At 63.6% G+C, this 23,656-nt stretch overlaps 4 non-coding genes across 4 annotated transcripts; all 4 read left to right on the top strand.

The window, feature by feature from the left end:
- The first annotated feature begins 4,514 nt into the window (after positions 1-4,514).
- Positions 4,515-4,633, top strand: LOC131863494 (5S ribosomal RNA). The gene has a single exon (XR_009362395.1). It is a non-coding gene; the product is annotated as a 5S ribosomal RNA (ribosomal RNA).
- Positions 4,634-10,548: 5,915 nt separating this feature from the next.
- On the top strand, positions 10,549-10,667 carry LOC131863493 (5S ribosomal RNA). Its single transcript, XR_009362394.1, has one exon. It is a non-coding gene; the product is annotated as a 5S ribosomal RNA (ribosomal RNA).
- Positions 10,668-16,582: 5,915 nt separating this feature from the next.
- Positions 16,583-16,701, top strand: LOC131863492 (5S ribosomal RNA). The gene has a single exon (XR_009362393.1). It is a non-coding gene; the product is annotated as a 5S ribosomal RNA (ribosomal RNA).
- A 5,915-nt stretch (positions 16,702-22,616) lies between these two features.
- On the top strand, positions 22,617-22,735 carry LOC131863491 (5S ribosomal RNA). The gene has a single exon (XR_009362392.1). It is a non-coding gene; the product is annotated as a 5S ribosomal RNA (ribosomal RNA).
- Positions 22,736-23,656: the final 921 nt, after the last annotated feature.

Raw genomic sequence — 23,656 nt, 5'->3', positions numbered from 1 at the left:
AAGGTGCCCACCGCGGCGAAGGTGCACGCGAGGTGCGCACCCGGGGCAAACCGGGCTCCGACTTCGTGCACGCCGCACCTTGGAGCACACTTCGGAGCGCTCCTTGGTGCGCACCAGGGCGCGCAACCCAGCCGAGGTGCCCACCCCGGCGAAGGTGCACGCGGGGTGCGCACCCGGGGCAAACCGGGCTCCGACTTCGTGCACGCCATGGTGCCCACCGCGCCAAGGTGCACGCGAGGTGCGCACCCGGGGCAAACCGGGCTCCGACTTCGTGCACGCCGCACCTTGGAGCACACTTCGGAGCGCTCCTTGGTGCGCACCAGGGCGCGCAACCCAGCCGAGGTGCCCACCCCGGCGAAGGTGCACGCGAGGTGCGCACCCGGGGCAAACCGGGCTCCGACTTCGTGCACGCCATGGTGCCCACCGCGGCGAAGGTGCACGCGAGGTGCGCACCCGGGGCAAACCGGGCTCCGACTTCGTGCACGCCGCACCTTGGAGCACACTTCGGAGCGCTCCTTGGTGCGCACCATGGTGCCCACCAGGGCGCGCAACCCCGCCGAAGGTGCACGCGAGGTGCGCACCCGGGGCAAACCGGGCTCCGACTTCGTGCACGCCGCACCTTGGAGCACACTTCGGAGCGCTCCTTGGTGCGCACCAGGGCGCGCAACCCCGCCGAAGGTGCACGCGAGGTGCGCACCCGGGGCAAACCGGGCTCCGACTTCGTGCACGCCATGGTGCGCACCAGGGTGCCCACCGCGGCGAAGGTGCGCACCCGGGGCAAACCGGGCTCCGACTTCGTGCACGCCGCACCTTGGAGCACACTTCGGAGCGCTCCTTGGTGCGCACCAGGGCGCGCAACCCAGCCGAGGTGCCCACCCCGGCGAAGGTGCACGCGAGGTGCGCACCCGGGGCAAACCGGGCTCCGACTTCGTGCACGCCATGGTGCCCACCGCGGCGAAGGTGCGCACCCGGGGCAAACCGGGCTAGGACTTCGTGCACGCCGCACCTTGGAGCACACTTCGGAGCGCTCCTTGGTGCGCACCATGGTGCCCACCAGGCCGCGCAACCCAGCCAAGGTGTGCGCACCAAGGTGCACGCGAGGTGCGCACCCGGGGCAAACCGGGGTCCGGCTTCGTGCACGCCGCACCTTGGAGCACACATCGGGGCGCTCCCGGGTTCGCACCGGCGTTGCGCACCGTGGTGGGCACCTCGGAGCGCACCGTGGTGGGCACCTCGGAGCACACCAAGGTGGGCAGCGAGGTGCGCACCTTTGATGCGATGCCTTCACTAATTTCCATAAAAGGCAAAAAAAAACGAGATTTTAAAATTTCCGTTTTGAAAGATAGTGAGAAAAAGGGAATGCTGGTGCCATCTTGAGCCCGCCCTGGTGCGCAGCCCAGCCAAGGTGTGCGCACCAAGGTGCCCACCCTGGCGAAGGTGCGCGCCCGGGCAATTAACCCAACTTCCAACTTCGCGCGCGCCAGGGTGGGAGCGCACCCAACAACCGGGCCTGGGAAGAGCCAATGCGAGAAACCCCACCAAACGCTCTGACAAAAAAAGAGGGGGCGCTCCAGTAACCCCGCTTCGGAGCGCACCCTGGGCAAACCCAGCCAGGGTGCCCACCCCGGCCAAGGTGCAGGCGAGGTGCGCACCCGGGGCAAACCGGGCTCCGACAACGTGCACGCCGCACCTTGGAGCACACTTCGTAGCGCTCCCGGGTGCGCACCTCAGAGCACACCAAGGTGGGCAGCGAGGTGCGCACCTTTGATGCGCTGCCTTCACTAATTTCCAGAAAAGGCAAAAAAAAGAGGAGATTTTAAAATTTCCGTTTTGAAAGATAGTGAAAAAAACGGAACGCGGGTGCCATCTTGAGCCCGCCCTGGTGCACAGCCCAGGTAAGGTGCCCACCCTGGCAAAGGTGCGCACCCGGGCAATTAACCCTACTTCCGACTTCGTGCGCGCCAGGGTGGCAACCGGGCCTGGGAAGAGCCAATGCGAGAAACCCCACCAAACGCTCCGACAAAAAAAGAGGCGGCGCTCCAATAACCCCGCTTCGGAGCGCAGCCGGGGCAAACCCAGCCAAGGTGCCCACCCCGACGAAGGTGCACGCGAGGTGCGCACCCGGGGCAAACCGGGCTCCGACAACGTGCACGCAGCACCTTGGAGCACACTTCGAAGCACTCCCGGGTGCCCACCGGCGTTGCGCACCGTGGTGGGCAGCGAGGTGCGCACCTTTGATGCGCTGCCTTCACTAATTTCCAGAAAAGGCAAAAAAAAATGAGATTTTAAAATTTCCGTTTTGAAAGATAGTGAAAAAAACGGAACGCGGGTGCCATCTTGAGCCCGCCCTGGTGCGCAGCCCAGGCAAGGCATGCGCACCAAGGTGCCCACCCGCGGTGCACACCCGGGGCAAACCGGGCTCCGACTTCGTGCAGGCCGCACCTTGGAGCACACTTCGGAGCGCTCCTTGGTGCGCACCATGGTGCCCACCAGGGCGCACCCGGGGCAAACCGGGCTCCGACTTCGTGCACGCCGCACCTTGGAGCACACATCGGAGCGCTCCCAGGTTCGCACCAGCGTTGCGCACCTTTGATGCGCTGCCTTCACTAATTTCCAGAAAAGGCAAAAAAAAACGATATTTTAAAATTTCCGTTCTGAAAGATAGTGAAAAAAACGGAACGCGGGTGCCATCTTGAGCCCTTCCTGGTGCGCAGCCCAGGCAAGTTGTGCGCACCAAGGTGCCCACCCTGGCGGAGGTGCGCGCCCGGGGCAAACCGGGCTCCGACTTCGTGCACTGCATGGTGCCCACCAAGGCGCGCAACCCAGCCAAGGTGCCCACCGCAGCGAAGGTGCACGCGAGGTGCGCACCCGAGGTGCACACCCGGGGCAAACCGAGCTCCGACTTCGTGCACGCCGCACCTTGGAGCACACTTCAGAGCGCTCCTTGGTGCGCACCAGGGCGCGCAACCCAGCCAAGGTGCTCACCCCGGCGAAGGTGCACGCGAGGTGCGCACCCGGGGCAAGCCGGGCTCGGACTTCGTGCACGCCGCACCTTGGAGCACACATCGGAGCGCTCCCGGGTTCGCACCAGCATTGCGCACCTTTGATGCGCTGCCTTCACTAATTTCCAGAAAAGGCAAAAAAAAAAAAAAAACGAGATTTTAAAATTTCCGTTTTGAAAGATAGTGAAAAAAACGGAACGCGGGTGCCATCTTGAGCCCGCCCTGGTGTGCAGCCCAGGCAAGTTGTGCGCACCAAGGCACCCACCCTGGCCAAGGTGGGTCACGGGGTGGGTCCTAGGGTGGGTAACGGGGTGGGTACTAAGGTGCGTGCCAAGGTGGGTCATGGGGTGGGTGCCAAGGTGGGCACCAGGGTGGGTGTGCACCAACCCTAGCCAGGGTAGGTCACGGGGTGGTTGTCGGGGTGGGCGTCAAGGAGCCAAGGTGGGTGGCAAGTAGCCAAGTTGCGTGCCAAGGTGGGTGTCGGGGTGGGTGCCAAGGATCCAAGGTGGGTGCCAAGGAACCAAGGTGGGTGTCTGGGTGGGTGCCGAGGTGGGAGCCAGGGTGGGTCCCAAGGTGAGTGCAAAGGTGGGTGCCAGGGTCAAGGTGAGTGCCAATGTGGGTTCCAAGGTGCCAGGGTCAGGGTGAGTGCCAATGTGGGTTCAAAGGTGCTAAGTTGGGTGCGAGGTTGGGTGCGAGGGTGGGTGGGTGCCAAGGTGTGCTAGGTGGAAGCCCGGGTGGGTCGGCATCCCATGGGTGTCGAGTTGGGTGCCTGATGGGTGCTTCTTGTCAAGTTTTAGTCGTCGGGACTCATTTCGAGCCTTAGAGGTCGTTTCTTGTCCGGTTGCCCTGTCTTCGACCTGGGAACCCAATTTTGGTCCTCGGGTCCCATTTTTTTTTGTCTCGCATCCCACTTTTGGCCTGTGGCCTTTTCGGGGTCGATTCTCGTTTTGGGCATCAGAGCATGTTTCTTCTCCTAAAACCCAATATTTGTTTATTAAGTCTCGGAACACATTTTTGTTCTCGTGGACCCATCATGGGTCTTGGAACGCATTTGTGGTCCTTGGGTCCCATTTTGCATCCCGAAACTTGTGTTTTGGTGCTTGATCCCTATTTTGGGTGCCCACCTTGCACCAAGTGCGCACCCGGGGCAAACCGAGCGCCTTGGTGCACCGGGGCAAGATCGAGCGTGCACCCGAGGCGCCCCGAACATGCACCAAGGTGCACTCGGCCCACATGTGAGCGCAGGTCGTTGCGCCCGAGGTGGTGTGTGGGCACCGCGTTGCAGACGGGACACTGCACGCACACGACGCCCCGTCCAGGTGCACGCACGTAGGCCGGGCCGGGTGCACACCCGACGCCCTAGCAAGGTGCGCGCACCCGGGCAGGGCTCACACTTGGCGAACGGGGCGCACTTCGCGAGGGAGGGTGTGCACCTCGACGGGGGTGGGTGGCCGGGGTGGATTCGCACGTGGGTCGCGGTTTGCTAAGTACACACTGCGACAAGCTCATAACGGGTGCGATCATACCAGCGTTAGTGCACCGGATCCCATCAGAACTCCGCAGTTAAGCGCGCTTGGGCCGGAGTAGTACTGGGATGGGTGACCTCCCGGGAAGTCCCGGTGTTGCACCCTTTTTTAGTTTTTCGCCGGGCGTCGCAATGCTATTTGAATAAACCTTTTGCCCGTTTGCGTTCTCGTCGGGGCCGGGCCGGGCCGGGGTGCGCTGCCCGCACTACCGCGCGCGCGGGGGCGACACCGAGCGCGCACCCGAGGCGCCCCGAGCACACAGGCCACGGTGCAACCCGGGCGTTGTGCGCGCACCCCGGTGCGCCCGAGGTGCTGCGCGCGCACCCAGGTGAAATCGGTGTGCACCTCGGCCAGTGCGCGCTCGGTCGAGTCGCGCACGTTGGCCAAGGTGCACGGTGATGTTTCTTACTCTAAGGTTCCGCACCAGACGCCCGGGACAGGTGAGCGAAGCTGGGCGGGGCCGGGTGCGCGGCCGGGGCAGGTGCACGCAGCTGGAGAGAGCTTTGGAGCACACCAGAGGTGCGCACCTTGGAGCACACTTCGGAGCGCACCAATGATGCGCTCCATTCAAAAGTTTCCTGAAAAGGCAAAAAAAGTTGAGATTATAGAATTTCCCACTTGAGAGATTGTAAAAAAAAAAAATTTAAAATGAAGGAAACGCGGGTGCCAAGGTGTGCGCGCCCGGGTGCGCAGCCCAGCCAAGGTGTGCGCACCAAGGCGCCCACCCTGGCGAAGGTGCACGCAAGGTGCGCACCCGAGGCAAACCGGACAATTAACCCAACTTTCGACTTCGCGCGCACCTGCGCACCTTGGAGCGCACTTCGGAGCGCTCCTTGGTGCGCACCAATCTTGGGCACCTCGGAGTGCACCATGGCGCCCACCAAGGTGCGCACCCGGGGCAAACCGAGCTCCGACTTCGTGCGCACCTTGGAGCGCACGAAAGGTGCGCACCATGGCGCCCACCAAGGTGCGCAGCCCAGCCAAGGCGTGCGCATCAAGGTGCGCACCCTGGCGAAGGTGCGCACCCGGGGCAAACCGAGCTCCGACTTCGTGCGCACCTTGGAGCGCACAAAGGGTGCGCAACCCAGCCAAGGTGTGCGCACCCCGGGCAAACCGAGCTCCGAATCGTGCGCACCTTGGAGCACACTTCGGAGCCCTCCTTGGTGCGCACCGATGTTGCGCACCTCGGAGCGCACCCGGGGAAAACAATGCAATTAACCCGACTTTCGACTTCGTGGGCACCTCGGAGCGCTCTCGGGTTCGCACCTCGGAGCACACCGAGGTGCGCACCTTTGATGCGCTGCCTTCACCAATTTCCAGAAAAGGCAAGAAAACATTGAGAAGGTGTGCGCACCGAGGTGCCCACCCTGGCGAAGGTGCACGCGAGGTGCGCACCCGGGGCAAACCGGGCTCCGACTTCGTGCACGCCATGCTGCGCACCTTGGAGGGCCATGGTGCGCACCTTGGAGCACACTTCGGAGCGCTCAATGGTGCCCAACCCAGCCAAGGTGCCCACCGCGGCGAAGGTGCACGCGAGGTGCGCACCCGGGGCAAACCGGGCTCCGACTTCGTGCACGCCGCACCTTGGAGCACACTTCGGAGCGCTCCTTGGTGCGCACCAGGGCGCGCAACCCAGCCGAGGTGCCCACCCCGGCGAAGGTGCACGCGGGGTGCGCACCCGGGGCAAACCGGGCTCCGACTTCGTGCACGCCATGGTGCCCACCGCGGCGAAGGTGCACGCGAGGTGCGCACCCGGGGCAAACCGGGCTCCGACTTCGTGCACGCCGCACCTTGGAGCACACTTCGGAGCGCTCCTTGGTGCGCACCAGGGCGCGCAACCCAGCCGAGGTGCCCACCCCGGCGAAGGTGCACGCGAGGTGCGCACCCGGGGCAAACCGGGCTCCGACTTCGTGCACGCCATGGTGCCCACCGCGGCGAAGGTGCACGCGAGGTGCGCACCCGGGGCAAACCGGGCTCCGACTTCGTGCACGCCGCACCTTGGAGCACACTTCGGAGCGCTCCTTGGTGCGCACCATGGTGCCCACCAGGGCGCGCAACCCCGCCGAAGGTGCACGCGAGGTGCGCACCCGGGGCAAACCGGGCTCCGACTTCGTGCACGCCGCACCTTGGAGCACACTTCGGAGCGCTCCTTGGTGCGCACCAGGGCGCGCAACCCCGCCGAAGGTGCACGCGAGGTGCGCACCCGGGGCAAACCGGGCTCCGACTTCGTGCACGCCATGGTGCGCACCAGGGTGCCCACCGCGGCGAAGGTGCGCACCCGGGGCAAACCGGGCTCCGACTTCGTGCACGCCGCACCTTGGAGCACACTTCGGAGCGCTCCTTGGTGCGCACCAGGGCGCGCAACCCAGCCGAGGTGCCCACCCCGGCGAAGGTGCACGCGAGGTGCGCACCCGGGGCAAACCGGGCTCCGACTTCGTGCACGCCATGGTGCCCACCGCGGCGAAGGTGCGCACCCGGGGCAAACCGGGCTAGGACTTCGTGCACGCCGCACCTTGGAGCACACTTCGGAGCGCTCCTTGGTGCGCACCATGGTGCCCACCAGGCCGCGCAACCCAGCCAAGGTGTGCGCACCAAGGTGCACGCGAGGTGCGCACCCGGGGCAAACCGGGGTCCGGCTTCGTGCACGCCGCACCTTGGAGCACACATCGGGGCGCTCCCGGGTTCGCACCGGCGTTGCGCACCGTGGTGGGCACCTCGGAGCGCACCGTGGTGGGCACCTCGGAGCACACCAAGGTGGGCAGCGAGGTGCGCACCTTTGATGCGATGCCTTCACTAATTTCCATAAAAGGCAAAACAAAACGAGATTTTAAAATTTCCGTTTTGAAAGATAGTGAGAAAAAGGGAATGCTGGTGCCATCTTGAGCCCGCCCTGGTGCGCAGCCCAGCCAAGGTGTGCGCACCAAGGTGCCCACCCTGGCGAAGGTGCGCGCCCGGGCAATTAACCCAACTTCCAACTTCGCGCGCGCCAGGGTGGGAGCGCACCCAACAACCGGGCCTGGGAAGAGCCAATGCGAGAAACCCCACCAAACGCTCTGACAAAAAAAGAGGGGGCGCTCCAGTAACCCCGCTTCGGAGCGCACCCTGGGCAAACCCAGCCAGGGTGCCCACCCCGGCCAAGGTGCAGGCGAGGTGCGCACCCGGGGCAAACCGGGCTCCGACAACGTGCACGCCGCACCTTGGAGCACACTTCGTAGCGCTCCCGGGTGCGCACCTCAGAGCACACCAAGGTGGGCAGCGAGGTGCGCACCTTTGATGCGCTGCCTTCACTAATTTCCAGAAAAGGCAAAAAAAAGAGGAGATTTTAAAATTTCCGTTTTGAAAGATAGTGAAAAAAACGGAACGCGGGTGCCATCTTGAGCCCGCCCTGGTGCACAGCCCAGGTAAGGTGCCCACCCTGGCAAAGGTGCGCACCCGGGCAATTAACCCTACTTCCGACTTCGTGCGCGCCAGGGTGGCAACCGGGCCTGGGAAGAGCCAATGCGAGAAACCCCACCAAACGCTCCGACAAAAAAAGAGGCGGCGCTCCAATAACCCCGCTTCGGAGCGCAGCCGGGGCAAACCCAGCCAAGGTGCCCACCCCGACGAAGGTGCACGCGAGGTGCGCACCCGGGGCAAACCGGGCTCCGACAACGTGCACGCAGCACCTTGGAGCACACTTCGAAGCACTCCCGGGTGCCCACCGGCGTTGCGCACCGTGGTGGGCAGCGAGGTGCGCACCTTTGATGCGCTGCCTTCACTAATTTCCAGAAAAGGCAAAAAAAAATGAGATTTTAAAATTTCCGTTTTGAAAGATAGTGAAAAAAACGGAACGCGGGTGCCATCTTGAGCCCGCCCTGGTGCGCAGCCCAGGCAAGGCATGCGCACCAAGGTGCCCACCCGCGGTGCACGCCCGGGGCAAACCGGGCTCCGACTTCGTGCAGGCCGCACCTTGGAGCACACTTCGGAGCGCTCCTTGGTGCGCACCATGGTGCCCACCAGGGCGCACCCGGGGCAAACCGGGCTCCGACTTCGTGCACGCCGCACCTTGGAGCACACATCGGAGCGCTCCCAGGTTCGCACCAGCGTTGCGCACCTTTGATGCGCTGCCTTCACTAATTTCCAGAAAAGGCAAAAAAAAACGATATTTTAAAATTTCCGTTCTGAAAGATAGTGAAAAAAACGGAACGCGGGTGCCATCTTGAGCCCTTCCTGGTGCGCAGCCCAGGCAAGTTGTGCGCACCAAGGTGCCCACCCTGGCGGAGGTGCGCGCCCGGGGCAAACCGGGCTCCGACTTCGTGCACTGCATGGTGCCCACCAAGGCGCGCAACCCAGCCAAGGTGCCCACCGCAGCGAAGGTGCACGCGAGGTGCGCACCCGAGGTGCACACCCGGGGCAAACCGAGCTCCGACTTCGTGCACGCCGCACCTTGGAGCACACTTCAGAGCGCTCCTTGGTGCGCACCAGGGCGCGCAACCCAGCCAAGGTGCTCACCCCGGCGAAGGTGCACGCGAGGTGCGCACCCGGGGCAAGCCGGGCTCGGACTTCGTGCACGCCGCACCTTGGAGCACACATCGGAGCGCTCCCGGGTTCGCACCAGCATTGCGCACCTTTGATGCGCTGCCTTCACTAATTTCCAGAAAAGGCAAAAAAAAAAAAAAAACGAGATTTTAAAATTTCCGTTTTGAAAGATAGTGAAAAAAACGGAACGCGGGTGCCATCTTGAGCCCGCCCTGGTGTGCAGCCCAGGCAAGTTGTGCGCACCAAGGCACCCACCCTGGCCAAGGTGGGTCACGGGGTGGGTCCTAGGGTGGGTAACGGGGTGGGTACTAAGGTGCGTGCCAAGGTGGGTCATGGGGTGGGTGCCAAGGTGGGCACCAGGGTGGGTGTGCACCAACCCTAGCCAGGGTAGGTCACGGGGTGGTTGTCGGGGTGGGCGTCAAGGAGCCAAGGTGGGTGGCAAGTAGCCAAGTTGCGTGCCAAGGTGGGTGTCGGGGTGGGTGCCAAGGATCCAAGGTGGGTGCCAAGGAACCAAGGTGGGTGTCTGGGTGGGTGCCGAGGTGGGAGCCAGGGTGGGTCCCAAGGTGAGTGCAAAGGTGGGTGCCAGGGTCAAGGTGAGTGCCAATGTGGGTTCCAAGGTGCCAGGGTCAGGGTGAGTGCCAATGTGGGTTCAAAGGTGCTAAGTTGGGTGCGAGGTTGGGTGCGAGGGTGGGTGGGTGCCAAGGTGTGCTAGGTGGAAGCCCGGGTGGGTCGGCATCCCATGGGTGTCGAGTTGGGTGCCTGATGGGTGCTTCTTGTCAAGTTTTAGTCGTCGGGACTCATTTCGAGCCTTAGAGGTCGTTTCTTGTCCGGTTGCCCTGTCTTCGACCTGGGAACCCAATTTTGGTCCTCGGGTCCCATTTTTTTTTGTCTCGCATCCCACTTTTGGCCTGTGGCCTTTTCGGGGTCGATTCTCGTTTTGGGCATCAGAGCATGTTTCTTCTCCTAAAACCCAATATTTGTTTATTAAGTCTCGGAACACATTTTTGTTCTCGTGGACCCATCATGGGTCTTGGAACGCATTTGTGGTCCTTGGGTCCCATTTTGCATCCCGAAACTTGTGTTTTGGTGCTTGATCCCTATTTTGGGTGCCCACCTTGCACCAAGTGCGCACCCGGGGCAAACCGAGCGCCTTGGTGCACCGGGGCAAGATCGAGCGTGCACCCGAGGCGCCCCGAACATGCACCAAGGTGCACTCGGCCCACATGTGAGCGCAGGTCGTTGCGCCCGAGGTGGTGTGTGGGCACCGCGTTGCAGACGGGACACTGCACGCACACGACGCCCCGTCCAGGTGCACGCACGTAGGCCGGGCCGGGTGCACACCCGACGCCCTAGCAAGGTGCGCGCACCCGGGCAGGGCTCACACTTGGCGAACGGGGCGCACTTCGCGAGGGAGGGTGTGCACCTCGACGGGGGTGGGTGGCCGGGGTGGATTCGCACGTGGGTCGCGGTTTGCTAAGTACACACTGCGACAAGCTCATAACGGGTGCGATCATACCAGCGTTAGTGCACCGGATCCCATCAGAACTCCGCAGTTAAGCGCGCTTGGGCCGGAGTAGTACTGGGATGGGTGACCTCCCGGGAAGTCCCGGTGTTGCACCCTTTTTTAGTTTTTCGCCGGGCGTCGCAATGCTATTTGAATAAACCTTTTGCCCGTTTGCGTTCTCGTCGGGGCCGGGCCGGGCCGGGGTGCGCTGCCCGCACTACCGCGCGCGCGGGGGCGACACCGAGCGCGCACCCGAGGCGCCCCGAGCACACAGGCCACGGTGCAACCCGGGCGTTGTGCGCGCACCCCGGTGCGCCCGAGGTGCTGCGCGCGCACCCAGGTGAAATCGGTGTGCACCTCGGCCAGTGCGCGCTCGGTCGAGTCGCGCACGTTGGCCAAGGTGCACGGTGATGTTTCTTACTCTAAGGTTCCGCACCAGACGCCCGGGACAGGTGAGCGAAGCTGGGCGGGGCCGGGTGCGCGGCCGGGGCAGGTGCACGCAGCTGGAGAGAGCTTTGGAGCACACCAGAGGTGCGCACCTTGGAGCACACTTCGGAGCGCACCAATGATGCGCTCCATTCAAAAGTTTCCTGAAAAGGCAAAAAAAGTTGAGATTATAGAATTTCCCACTTGAGAGATTGTAAAAAAAAAAAATTTAAAATGAAGGAAACGCGGGTGCCAAGGTGTGCGCGCCCGGGTGCGCAGCCCAGCCAAGGTGTGCGCACCAAGGCGCCCACCCTGGCGAAGGTGCACGCAAGGTGCGCACCCGAGGCAAACCGGACAATTAACCCAACTTTCGACTTCGCGCGCACCTGCGCACCTTGGAGCGCACTTCGGAGCGCTCCTTGGTGCGCACCAATCTTGGGCACCTCGGAGTGCACCATGGCGCCCACCAAGGTGCGCACCCGGGGCAAACCGAGCTCCGACTTCGTGCGCACCTTGGAGCGCACGAAAGGTGCGCACCATGGCGCCCACCAAGGTGCGCAGCCCAGCCAAGGCGTGCGCATCAAGGTGCGCACCCTGGCGAAGGTGCGCACCCGGGGCAAACCGAGCTCCGACTTCGTGCGCACCTTGGAGCGCACAAAGGGTGCGCAACCCAGCCAAGGTGTGCGCACCCCGGGCAAACCGAGCTCCGAATCGTGCGCACCTTGGAGCACACTTCGGAGCCCTCCTTGGTGCGCACCGATGTTGCGCACCTCGGAGCGCACCCGGGGAAAACAATGCAATTAACCCGACTTTCGACTTCGTGGGCACCTCGGAGCGCTCTCGGGTTCGCACCTCGGAGCACACCGAGGTGCGCACCTTTGATGCGCTGCCTTCACCAATTTCCAGAAAAGGCAAGAAAACATTGAGAAGGTGTGCGCACCGAGGTGCCCACCCTGGCGAAGGTGCACGCGAGGTGCGCACCCGGGGCAAACCGGGCTCCGACTTCGTGCACGCCATGCTGCGCACCTTGGAGGGCCATGGTGCGCACCTTGGAGCACACTTCGGAGCGCTCAATGGTGCCCAACCCAGCCAAGGTGCCCACCGCGGCGAAGGTGCACGCGAGGTGCGCACCCGGGGCAAACCGGGCTCCGACTTCGTGCACGCCGCACCTTGGAGCACACTTCGGAGCGCTCCTTGGTGCGCACCAGGGCGCGCAACCCAGCCGAGGTGCCCACCCCGGCGAAGGTGCACGCGGGGTGCGCACCCGGGGCAAACCGGGCTCCGACTTCGTGCACGCCATGGTGCCCACCGCGGCGAAGGTGCACGCGAGGTGCGCACCCGGGGCAAACCGGGCTCCGACTTCGTGCACGCCGCACCTTGGAGCACACTTCGGAGCGCTCCTTGGTGCGCACCAGGGCGCGCAACCCAGCCGAGGTGCCCACCCCGGCGAAGGTGCACGCGAGGTGCGCACCCGGGGCAAACCGGGCTCCGACTTCGTGCACGCCATGGTGCCCACCGCGGCGAAGGTGCACGCGAGGTGCGCACCCGGGGCAAACCGGGCTCCGACTTCGTGCACGCCGCACCTTGGAGCACACTTCGGAGCGCTCCTTGGTGCGCACCATGGTGCCCACCAGGGCGCGCAACCCCGCCGAAGGTGCACGCGAGGTGCGCACCCGGGGCAAACCGGGCTCCGACTTCGTGCACGCCGCACCTTGGAGCACACTTCGGAGCGCTCCTTGGTGCGCACCAGGGCGCGCAACCCCGCCGAAGGTGCACGCGAGGTGCGCACCCGGGGCAAACCGGGCTCCGACTTCGTGCACGCCATGGTGCGCACCAGGGTGCCCACCGCGGCGAAGGTGCGCACCCGGGGCAAACCGGGCTCCGACTTCGTGCACGCCGCACCTTGGAGCACACTTCGGAGCGCTCCTTGGTGCGCACCAGGGCGCGCAACCCAGCCGAGGTGCCCACCCCGGCGAAGGTGCACGCGAGGTGCGCACCCGGGGCAAACCGGGCTCCGACTTCGTGCACGCCATGGTGCCCACCGCGGCGAAGGTGCGCACCCGGGGCAAACCGGGCTAGGACTTCGTGCACGCCGCACCTTGGAGCACACTTCGGAGCGCTCCTTGGTGCGCACCATGGTGCCCACCAGGCCGCGCAACCCAGCCAAGGTGTGCGCACCAAGGTGCACGCGAGGTGCGCACCCGGGGCAAACCGGGGTCCGGCTTCGTGCACGCCGCACCTTGGAGCACACATCGGGGCGCTCCCGGGTTCGCACCGGCGTTGCGCACCGTGGTGGGCACCTCGGAGCGCACCGTGGTGGGCACCTCGGAGCACACCAAGGTGGGCAGCGAGGTGCGCACCTTTGATGCGATGCCTTCACTAATTTCCATAAAAGGCAAAACAAAACGAGATTTTAAAATTTCCGTTTTGAAAGATAGTGAGAAAAAGGGAATGCTGGTGCCATCTTGAGCCCGCCCTGGTGCGCAGCCCAGCCAAGGTGTGCGCACCAAGGTGCCCACCCTGGCGAAGGTGCGCGCCCGGGCAATTAACCCAACTTCCAACTTCGCGCGCGCCAGGGTGGGAGCGCACCCAACAACCGGGCCTGGGAAGAGCCAATGCGAGAAACCCCACCAAACGCTCTGACAAAAAAAGAGGGGGCGCTCCAGTAACCCCGCTTCGGAGCGCACCCTGGGCAAACCCAGCCAGGGTGCCCACCCCGGCCAAGGTGCAGGCGAGGTGCGCACCCGGGGCAAACCGGGCTCCGACAACGTGCACGCCGCACCTTGGAGCACACTTCGTAGCGCTCCCGGGTGCGCACCTCAGAGCACACCAAGGTGGGCAGCGAGGTGCGCACCTTTGATGCGCTGCCTTCACTAATTTCCAGAAAAGGCAAAAAAAAGAGGAGATTTTAAAATTTCCGTTTTGAAAGATAGTGAAAAAAACGGAACGCGGGTGCCATCTTGAGCCCGCCCTGGTGCACAGCCCAGGTAAGGTGCCCACCCTGGCAAAGGTGCGCACCCGGGCAATTAACCCTACTTCCGACTTCGTGCGCGCCAGGGTGGCAACCGGGCCTGGGAAGAGCCAATGCGAGAAACCCCACCAAACGCTCCGACAAAAAAAGAGGCGGCGCTCCAATAACCCCGCTTCGGAGCGCAGCCGGGGCAAACCCAGCCAAGGTGCCCACCCCGACGAAGGTGCACGCGAGGTGCGCACCCGGGGCAAACCGGGCTCCGACAACGTGCACGCAGCACCTTGGAGCACACTTCGAAGCACTCCCGGGTGCCCACCGGCGTTGCGCACCGTGGTGGGCAGCGAGGTGCGCACCTTTGATGCGCTGCCTTCACTAATTTCCAGAAAAGGCAAAAAAAAATGAGATTTTAAAATTTCCGTTTTGAAAGATAGTGAAAAAAACGGAACGCGGGTGCCATCTTGAGCCCGCCCTGGTGCGCAGCCCAGGCAAGGCATGCGCACCAAGGTGCCCACCCGCGGTGCACGCCCGGGGCAAACCGGGCTCCGACTTCGTGCAGGCCGCACCTTGGAGCACACTTCGGAGCGCTCCTTGGTGCGCACCATGGTGCCCACCAGGGCGCACCCGGGGCAAACCGGGCTCCGACTTCGTGCACGCCGCACCTTGGAGCACACATCGGAGCGCTCCCAGGTTCGCACCAGCGTTGCGCACCTTTGATGCGCTGCCTTCACTAATTTCCAGAAAAGGCAAAAAAAAACGATATTTTAAAATTTCCGTTCTGAAAGATAGTGAAAAAAACGGAACGCGGGTGCCATCTTGAGCCCTTCCTGGTGCGCAGCCCAGGCAAGTTGTGCGCACCAAGGTGCCCACCCTGGCGGAGGTGCGCGCCCGGGGCAAACCGGGCTCCGACTTCGTGCACTGCATGGTGCCCACCAAGGCGCGCAACCCAGCCAAGGTGCCCACCGCAGCGAAGGTGCACGCGAGGTGCGCACCCGAGGTGCACACCCGGGGCAAACCGAGCTCCGACTTCGTGCACGCCGCACCTTGGAGCACACTTCAGAGCGCTCCTTGGTGCGCACCAGGGCGCGCAACCCAGCCAAGGTGCTCACCCCGGCGAAGGTGCACGCGAGGTGCGCACCCGGGGCAAGCCGGGCTCGGACTTCGTGCACGCCGCACCTTGGAGCACACATCGGAGCGCTCCCGGGTTCGCACCAGCATTGCGCACCTTTGATGCGCTGCCTTCACTAATTTCCAGAAAAGGCAAAAAAAAAAAAAAAACGAGATTTTAAAATTTCCGTTTTGAAAGATAGTGAAAAAAACGGAACGCGGGTGCCATCTTGAGCCCGCCCTGGTGTGCAGCCCAGGCAAGTTGTGCGCACCAAGGCACCCACCCTGGCCAAGGTGGGTCACGGGGTGGGTCCTAGGGTGGGTAACGGGGTGGGTACTAAGGTGCGTGCCAAGGTGGGTCATGGGGTGGGTGCCAAGGTGGGCACCAGGGTGGGTGTGCACCAACCCTAGCCAGGGTAGGTCACGGGGTGGTTGTCGGGGTGGGCGTCAAGGAGCCAAGGTGGGTGGCAAGTAGCCAAGTTGCGTGCCAAGGTGGGTGTCGGGGTGGGTGCCAAGGATCCAAGGTGGGTGCCAAGGAACCAAGGTGGGTGTCTGGGTGGGTGCCGAGGTGGGAGCCAGGGTGGGTCCCAAGGTGAGTGCAAAGGTGGGTGCCAGGGTCAAGGTGAGTGCCAATGTGGGTTCCAAGGTGCCAGGGTCAGGGTGAGTGCCAATGTGGGTTCAAAGGTGCTAAGTTGGGTGCGAGGTTGGGTGCGAGGGTGGGTGGGTGCCAAGGTGTGCTAGGTGGAAGCCCGGGTGGGTCGGCATCCCATGGGTGTCGAGTTGGGTGCCTGATGGGTGCTTCTTGTCAAGTTTTAGTCGTCGGGACTCATTTCGAGCCTTAGAGGTCGTTTCTTGTCCGGTTGCCCTGTCTTCGACCTGGGAACCCAATTTTGGTCCTCGGGTCTCATTTTTTTTTGTCTCGCATCCCACTTTTGGCCTGTGGCCTTTTCGGGGTCGATTCTCGTTTTGGGCATCAGAGCATGTTTCTTCTCCTAAAACCCAATATTTGTTTATTAAGTCTCGGAACACATTTTTGTTCTCGTGGACCCATCATGGGTCTTGGAACGCATTTGTGGTCCTTGGGTCCCATTTTGCATCCCGAAACTTGTGTTTTGGTGCTTGATCCCTATTTTGGGTGCCCACCTTGCACCAAGTGCGCACCCGGGGCAAACCGAGCGCCTTGGTGCACCGGGGCAAGATCGAGCGTGCACCCGAGGCGCCCCGAACATGCACCAAGGTGCACTCGGCCCACATGTGAGCGCAGGTCGTTGCGCCCGAGGTGGTGTGTGGGCACCGCGTTGCAGACGGGACACTGCACGCACACGACGCCCCGTCCAGGTGCACGCACGTAGGCCGGGCCGGGTGCACACCCGACGCCCTAGCAAGGTGCGCGCACCCGGGCAGGGCTCACACTTGGCGAACGGGGCGCACTTCGCGAGGGAGGGTGTGCACCTCGACGGGGGTGGGTGGCCGGGGTGGATTCGCACGTGGGTCGCGGTTTGCTAAGTACACACTGCGACAAGCTCATAACGGGTGCGATCATACCAGCGTTAGTGCACCGGATCCCATCAGAACTCCGCAGTTAAGCGCGCTTGGGCCGGAGTAGTACTGGGATGGGTGACCTCCCGGGAAGTCCCGGTGTTGCACCCTTTTTTAGTTTTTCGCCGGGCGTCGCAATGCTATTTGAATAAACCTTTTGCCCGTTTGCGTTCTCGTCGGGGCCGGGCCGGGCCGGGGTGCGCTGCCCGCACTACCGCGCGCGCGGGGGCGACACCGAGCGCGCACCCGAGGCGCCCCGAGCACACAGGCCACGGTGCAACCCGGGCGTTGTGCGCGCACCCCGGTGCGCCCGAGGTGCTGCGCGCGCACCCAGGTGAAATCGGTGTGCACCTCGGCCAGTGCGCGCTCGGTCGAGTCGCGCACGTTGGCCAAGGTGCACGGTGATGTTTCTTACTCTAAGGTTCCGCACCAGACGCCCGGGACAGGTGAGCGAAGCTGGGCGGGGCCGGGTGCGCGGCCGGGGCAGGTGCACGCAGCTGGAGAGAGCTTTGGAGCACACCAGAGGTGCGCACCTTGGAGCACACTTCGGAGCGCACCAATGATGCGCTCCATTCAAAAGTTTCCTGAAAAGGCAAAAAAAGTTGAGATTATAGAATTTCCCACTTGAGAGATTGTAAAAAAAAAAAATTTAAAATGAAGGAAACGCGGGTGCCAAGGTGTGCGCGCCCGGGTGCGCAGCCCAGCCAAGGTGTGCGCACCAAGGCGCCCACCCTGGCGAAGGTGCACGCAAGGTGCGCACCCGAGGCAAACCGGACAATTAACCCAACTTTCGACTTCGCGCGCACCTGCGCACCTTGGAGCGCACTTCGGAGCGCTCCTTGGTGCGCACCAATCTTGGGCACCTCGGAGTGCACCATGGCGCCCACCAAGGTGCGCACCCGGGGCAAACCGAGCTCCGACTTCGTGCGCACCTTGGAGCGCACGAAAGGTGCGCACCATGGCGCCCACCAAGGTGCGCAGCCCAGCCAAGGCGTGCGCATCAAGGTGCGCACCCTGGCGAAGGTGCGCACCCGGGGCAAACCGAGCTCCGACTTCGTGCGCACCTTGGAGCGCACAAAGGGTGCGCAACCCAGCCAAGGTGTGCGCACCCCGGGCAAACCGAGCTCCGAATCGTGCGCACCTTGGAGCACACTTCGGAGCCCTCCTTGGTGCGCACCGATGTTGCGCACCTCGGAGCGCACCCGGGGAAAACAATGCAATTAACCCGACTTTCGACTTCGTGGGCACCTCGGAGCGCTCTCGGGTTCGCACCTCGGAGCACACCGAGGTGCGCACCTTTGATGCGCTGCCTTCACCAATTTCCAGAAAAGGCAAGAAAACATTGAGAAGGTGTGCGCACCGAGGTGCCCACCCTGGCGAAGGTGCACGCGAGGTGCGCACCCGGGGCAAACCGGGCTCCGACTTCGTGCACGCCATGCTGCGCACCTTGGAGGGCCATGGTGCGCACCTTGGAGCACACTTCGGAGCGCTCAATGGTGCCCAACCCAGCCAAGGTGCCCACCGCGGCGAAGGTGCACGCGAGGTGCGCACCCGGGGCAAACCGGGCTCCGACTTCGTGCACGCCGCACCTTGGAGCACACTTCGGAGCGCTCCTTGGTGCGCACCAGGGCGCGCAACCCAGCCGAGGTGCCCACCCCGGCGAAGGTGCACGCGGGGTGCGCACCCGGGGCAAACCGGGCTCCGACTTCGTGCACGCCATGGTGCCCACCGCGGCGAAGGTGCACGCGAGGTGCGCACCCGGGGCAAACCGGGCTCCGACTTCGTGCACGCCGCACCTTGGAGCACACTTCGGAGCGCTCCTTGGTGCGCACCAGGGCGCGCAACCCAGCCGAGGTGCCCACCCCGGCGAAGGTGCACGCGAGGTGCGCACCCGGGGCAAACCGGGCTCCGACTTCGTGCACGCCATGGTGCCCACCGCGGCGAAGGTGCACGCGAGGTGCGCACCCGGGGCAAACCGGGCTCCGACTTCGTGCACGCCGCACCTTGGAGCACACTTCGGAGCGCTCCTTGGTGCGCACCATGGTGCCCACCAGGGCGCGCAACCCCGCCGAAGGTGCACGCGAGGTGCGCACCCGGGGCAAACCGGGCTCCGACTTCGTGCACGCCGCACCTTGGAGCACACTTCGGAGCGCTCCTTGGTGCGCACCAGGGCGCGCAACCCCGCCGAAGGTGCACGCGAGGTGCGCACCCGGGGCAAACCGGGCTCCGACTTCGTGCACGCCATGGTGCGCACCAGGGTGCCCACCGCGGCGAAGGTGCGCACCCGGGGCAAACCGGGCTCCGACTTCGTGCACGCCGCACCTTGGAGCACACTTCGGAGCGCTCCTTGGTGCGCACCAGGGCGCGCAACCCAGCCGAGGTGCCCACCCCGGCGAAGGTGCACGCGAGGTGCGCACCCGGGGCAAACCGGGCTCCGACTTCGTGCACGCCATGGTGCCCACCGCGGCGAAGGTGCGCACCCGGGGCAAACCGGGCTAGGACTTCGTGCACGCCGCACCTTGGAGCACACTTCGGAGCGCTCCTTGGTGCGCACCATGGTGCCCACCAGGCCGCGCAACCCAGCCAAGGTGTGCGCACCAAGGTGCACGCGAGGTGCGCACCCGGGGCAAACCGGGGTCCGGCTTCGTGCACGCCGCACCTTGGAGCACACATCGGGGCGCTCCCGGGTTCGCACCGGCGTTGCGCACCGTGGTGGGCACCTCGGAGCGCACCGTGGTGGGCACCTCGGAGCACACCAAGGTGGGCAGCGAGGTGCGCACCTTTGATGCGATGCCTTCACTAATTTCCATAAAAGGCAAAACAAAACGAGATTTTAAAATTTCCGTTTTGAAAGATAGTGAGAAAAAGGGAATGCTGGTGCCATCTTGAGCCCGCCCTGGTGCGCAGCCCAGCCAAGGTGTGCGCACCAAGGTGCCCACCCTGGCGAAGGTGCGCGCCCGGGCAATTAACCCAACTTCCAACTTCGCGCGCGCCAGGGTGGGAGCGCACCCAACAACCGGGCCTGGGAAGAGCCAATGCGAGAAACCCCACCAAACGCTCTGACAAAAAAAGAGGGGGCGCTCCAGTAACCCCGCTTCGGAGCGCACCCTGGGCAAACCCAGCCAGGGTGCCCACCCCGGCCAAGGTGCAGGCGAGGTGCGCACCCGGGGCAAACCGGGCTCCGACAACGTGCACGCCGCACCTTGGAGCACACTTCGTAGCGCTCCCGGGTGCGCACCTCAGAGCACACCAAGGTGGGCAGCGAGGTGCGCACCTTTGATGCGCTGCCTTCACTAATTTCCAGAAAAGGCAAAAAAAAGAGGAGATTTTAAAATTTCCGTTTTGAAAGATAGTGAAAAAAACGGAACGCGGGTGCCATCTTGAGCCCGCCCTGGTGCACAGCCCAGGTAAGGTGCCCACCCTGGCAAAGGTGCGCACCCGGGCAATTAACCCTACTTCCGACTTCGTGCGCGCCAGGGTGGCAACCGGGCCTGGGAAGAGCCAATGCGAGAAACCCCACCAAACGCTCCGACAAAAAAAGAGGCGGCGCTCCAATAACCCCGCTTCGGAGCGCAGCCGGGGCAAACCCAGCCAAGGTGCCCACCCCGACGAAGGTGCACGCGAGGTGCGCACCCGGGGCAAACCGGGCTCCGACAACGTGCACGCAGCACCTTGGAGCACACTTCGAAGCACTCCCGGGTGCCCACCGGCGTTGCGCACCGTGGTGGGCAGCGAGGTGCGCACCTTTGATGCGCTGCCTTCACTAATTTCCAGAAAAGGCAAAAAAAAATGAGATTTTAAAATTTCCGTTTTGAAAGATAGTGAAAAAAACGGAACGCGGGTGCCATCTTGAGCCCGCCCTGGTGCGCAGCCCAGGCAAGGCATGCGCACCAAGGTGCCCACCCGCGGTGCACGCCCGGGGCAAACCGGGCTCCGACTTCGTGCAGGCCGCACCTTGGAGCACACTTCGGAGCGCTCCTTGGTGCGCACCATGGTGCCCACCAGGGCGCACCCGGGGCAAACCGGGCTCCGACTTCGTGCACGCCGCACCTTGGAGCACACATCGGAGCGCTCCCAGGTTCGCACCAGCGTTGCGCACCTTTGATGCGCTGCCTTCACTAATTTCCAGAAAAGGCAAAAAAAAACGATATTTTAAAATTTCCGTTCTGAAAGATAGTGAAAAAAACGGAACGCGGGTGCCATCTTGAGCCCTTCCTGGTGCGCAGCCCAGGCAAGTTGTGCGCACCAAGGTGCCCACCCTGGCGGAGGTGCGCGCCCGGGGCAAACCGGGCTCCGACTTCGTGCACTGCATGGTGCCCACCAAGGCGCGCAACCCAGCCAAGGTGCCCACCGCAGCGAAGGTGCACGCGAGGTGCGCACCCGAGGTGCACACCCGGGGCAAACCGAGCTCCGACTTCGTGCACGCCGCACCTTGGAGCACACTTCAGAGCGCTCCTTGGTGCGCACCAGGGCGCGCAACCCAGCCAAGGTGCTCACCCCGGCGAAGGTGCACGCGAGGTGCGCACCCGGGGCAAGCCGGGCTCGGACTTCGTGCACGCCGCACCTTGGAGCACACATCGGAGCGCTCCCGGGTTCGCACCAGCATTGCGCACCTTTGATGCGCTGCCTTCACTAATTTCCAGAAAAGGCAAAAAAAAAAAAAAAACGAGATTTTAAAATTTCCGTTTTGAAAGATAGTGAAAAAAACGGAACGCGGGTGCCATCTTGAGCCCGCCCTGGTGTGCAGCCCAGGCAAGTTGTGCGCACCAAGGCACCCACCCTGGCCAAGGTGGGTCACGGGGTGGGTCCTAGGGTGGGTAACGGGGTGGGTACTAAGGTGCGTGCCAAGGTGGGTCATGGGGTGGGTGCCAAGGTGGGCACCAGGGTGGGTGTGCACCAACCCTAGCCAGGGTAGGTCACGGGGTGGTTGTCGGGGTGGGCGTCAAGGAGCCAAGGTGGGTGGCAAGTAGCCAAGTTGCGTGCCAAGGTGGGTGTCGGGGTGGGTGCCAAGGATCCAAGGTGGGTGCCAAGGAACCAAGGTGGGTGTCTGGGTGGGTGCCGAGGTGGGAGCCAGGGTGGGTCCCAAGGTGAGTGCAAAGGTGGGTGCCAGGGTCAAGGTGAGTGCCAATGTGGGTTCCAAGGTGCCAGGGTCAGGGTGAGTGCCAATGTGGGTTCAAAGGTGCTAAGTTGGGTGCGAGGTTGGGTGCGAGGGTGGGTGGGTGCCAAGGTGTGCTAGGTGGAAGCCCGGGTGGGTCGGCATCCCATGGGTGTCGAGTTGGGTGCCTGATGGGTGCTTCTTGTCAAGTTTTAGTCGTCGGGACTCATTTCGAGCCTTAGAGGTCGTTTCTTGTCCGGTTGCCCTGTCTTCGACCTGGGAACCCAATTTTGGTCCTCGGGTCCCATTTTTTTTTGTCTCGCATCCCACTTTTGGCCTGTGGCCTTTTCGGGGTCGATTCTCGTTTTGGGCATCAGAGCATGTTTCTTCTCCTAAAACCCAATATTTGTTTATTAAGTCTCGGAACACATTTTTGTTCTCGTGGACCCATCATGGGTCTTGGAACGCATTTGTGGTCCTTGGGTCCCATTTTGCATCCCGAAACTTGTGTTTTGGTGCTTGATCCCTATTTTGGGTGCCCACCTTGCACCAAGTGCGCACCCGGGGCAAACCGAGCGCCTTGGTGCACCGGGGCAAGATCGAGCGTGCACCCGAGGCGCCCCGAACATGCACCAAGGTGCACTCGGCCCACATGTGAGCGCAGGTCGTTGCGCCCGAGGTGGTGTGTGGGCACCGCGTTGCAGACGGGACACTGCACGCACACGACGCCCCGTCCAGGTGCACGCACGTAGGCCGGGCCGGGTGCACACCCGACGCCCTAGCAAGGTGCGCGCACCCGGGCAGGGCTCACACTTGGCGAACGGGGCGCACTTCGCGAGGGAGGGTGTGCACCTCGACGGGGGTGGGTGGCCGGGGTGGATTCGCACGTGGGTCGCGGTTTGCTAAGTACACACTGCGACAAGCTCATAACGGGTGCGATCATACCAGCGTTAGTGCACCGGATCCCATCAGAACTCCGCAGTTAAGCGCGCTTGGGCCGGAGTAGTACTGGGATGGGTGACCTCCCGGGAAGTCCCGGTGTTGCACCCTTTTTTAGTTTTTCGCCGGGCGTCGCAATGCTATTTGAATAAACCTTTTGCCCGTTTGCGTTCTCGTCGGGGCCGGGCCGGGCCGGGGTGCGCTGCCCGCACTACCGCGCGCGCGGGGGCGACACCGAGCGCGCACCCGAGGCGCCCCGAGCACACAGGCCACGGTGCAACCCGGGCGTTGTGCGCGCACCCCGGTGCGCCCGAGGTGCTGCGCGCGCACCCAGGTGAAATCGGTGTGCACCTCGGCCAGTGCGCGCTCGGTCGAGTCGCGCACGTTGGCCAAGGTGCACGGTGATGTTTCTTACTCTAAGGTTCCGCACCAGACGCCCGGGACAGGTGAGCGAAGCTGGGCGGGGCCGGGTGCGCGGCCGGGGCAGGTGCACGCAGCTGGAGAGAGCTTTGGAGCACACCAGAGGTGCGCACCTTGGAGCACACTTCGGAGCGCACCAATGATGCGCTCCATTCAAAAGTTTCCTGAAAAGGCAAAAAAAGTTGAGATTATAGAATTTCCCACTTGAGAGATTGTAAAAAAAAAAAATTTAAAATGAAGGAAACGCGGGTGCCAAGGTGTGCGCGCCCGGGTGCGCAGCCCAGCCAAGGTGTGCGCACCAAGGCGCCCACCCTGGCGAAGGTGCACGCAAGGTGCGCACCCGAGGCAAACCGGACAATTAACCCAACTTTCGACTTCGCGCGCACCTGCGCACCTTGGAGCGCACTTCGGAGCGCTCCTTGGTGCGCACCAATCTTGGGCACCTCGGAGTGCACCATGGCGCCCACCAAGGTGCGCACCCGGGGCAAACCGAGCTCCGACTTCGTGCGCACCTTGGAGCGCACGAAAGGTGCGCACCATGGCGCCCACCAAGGTGCGCAGCCCAGCCAAGGCGTGCGCATCAAGGTGCGCACCCTGGCGAAGGTGCGCACC

The sequence above is a fragment of the Cryptomeria japonica genome, unplaced genomic scaffold (genome assembly GCF_030272615.1).
Source record: "Cryptomeria japonica unplaced genomic scaffold, Sugi_1.0 HiC_scaffold_64, whole genome shotgun sequence".
NCBI classification, from domain to species: Eukaryota; Viridiplantae; Streptophyta; class Pinopsida; order Cupressales; family Cupressaceae; genus Cryptomeria; species Cryptomeria japonica.
Note: the sequence above shows the minus strand (reverse complement) of the source record. Positions and strands in the feature narration are given on the sequence as shown.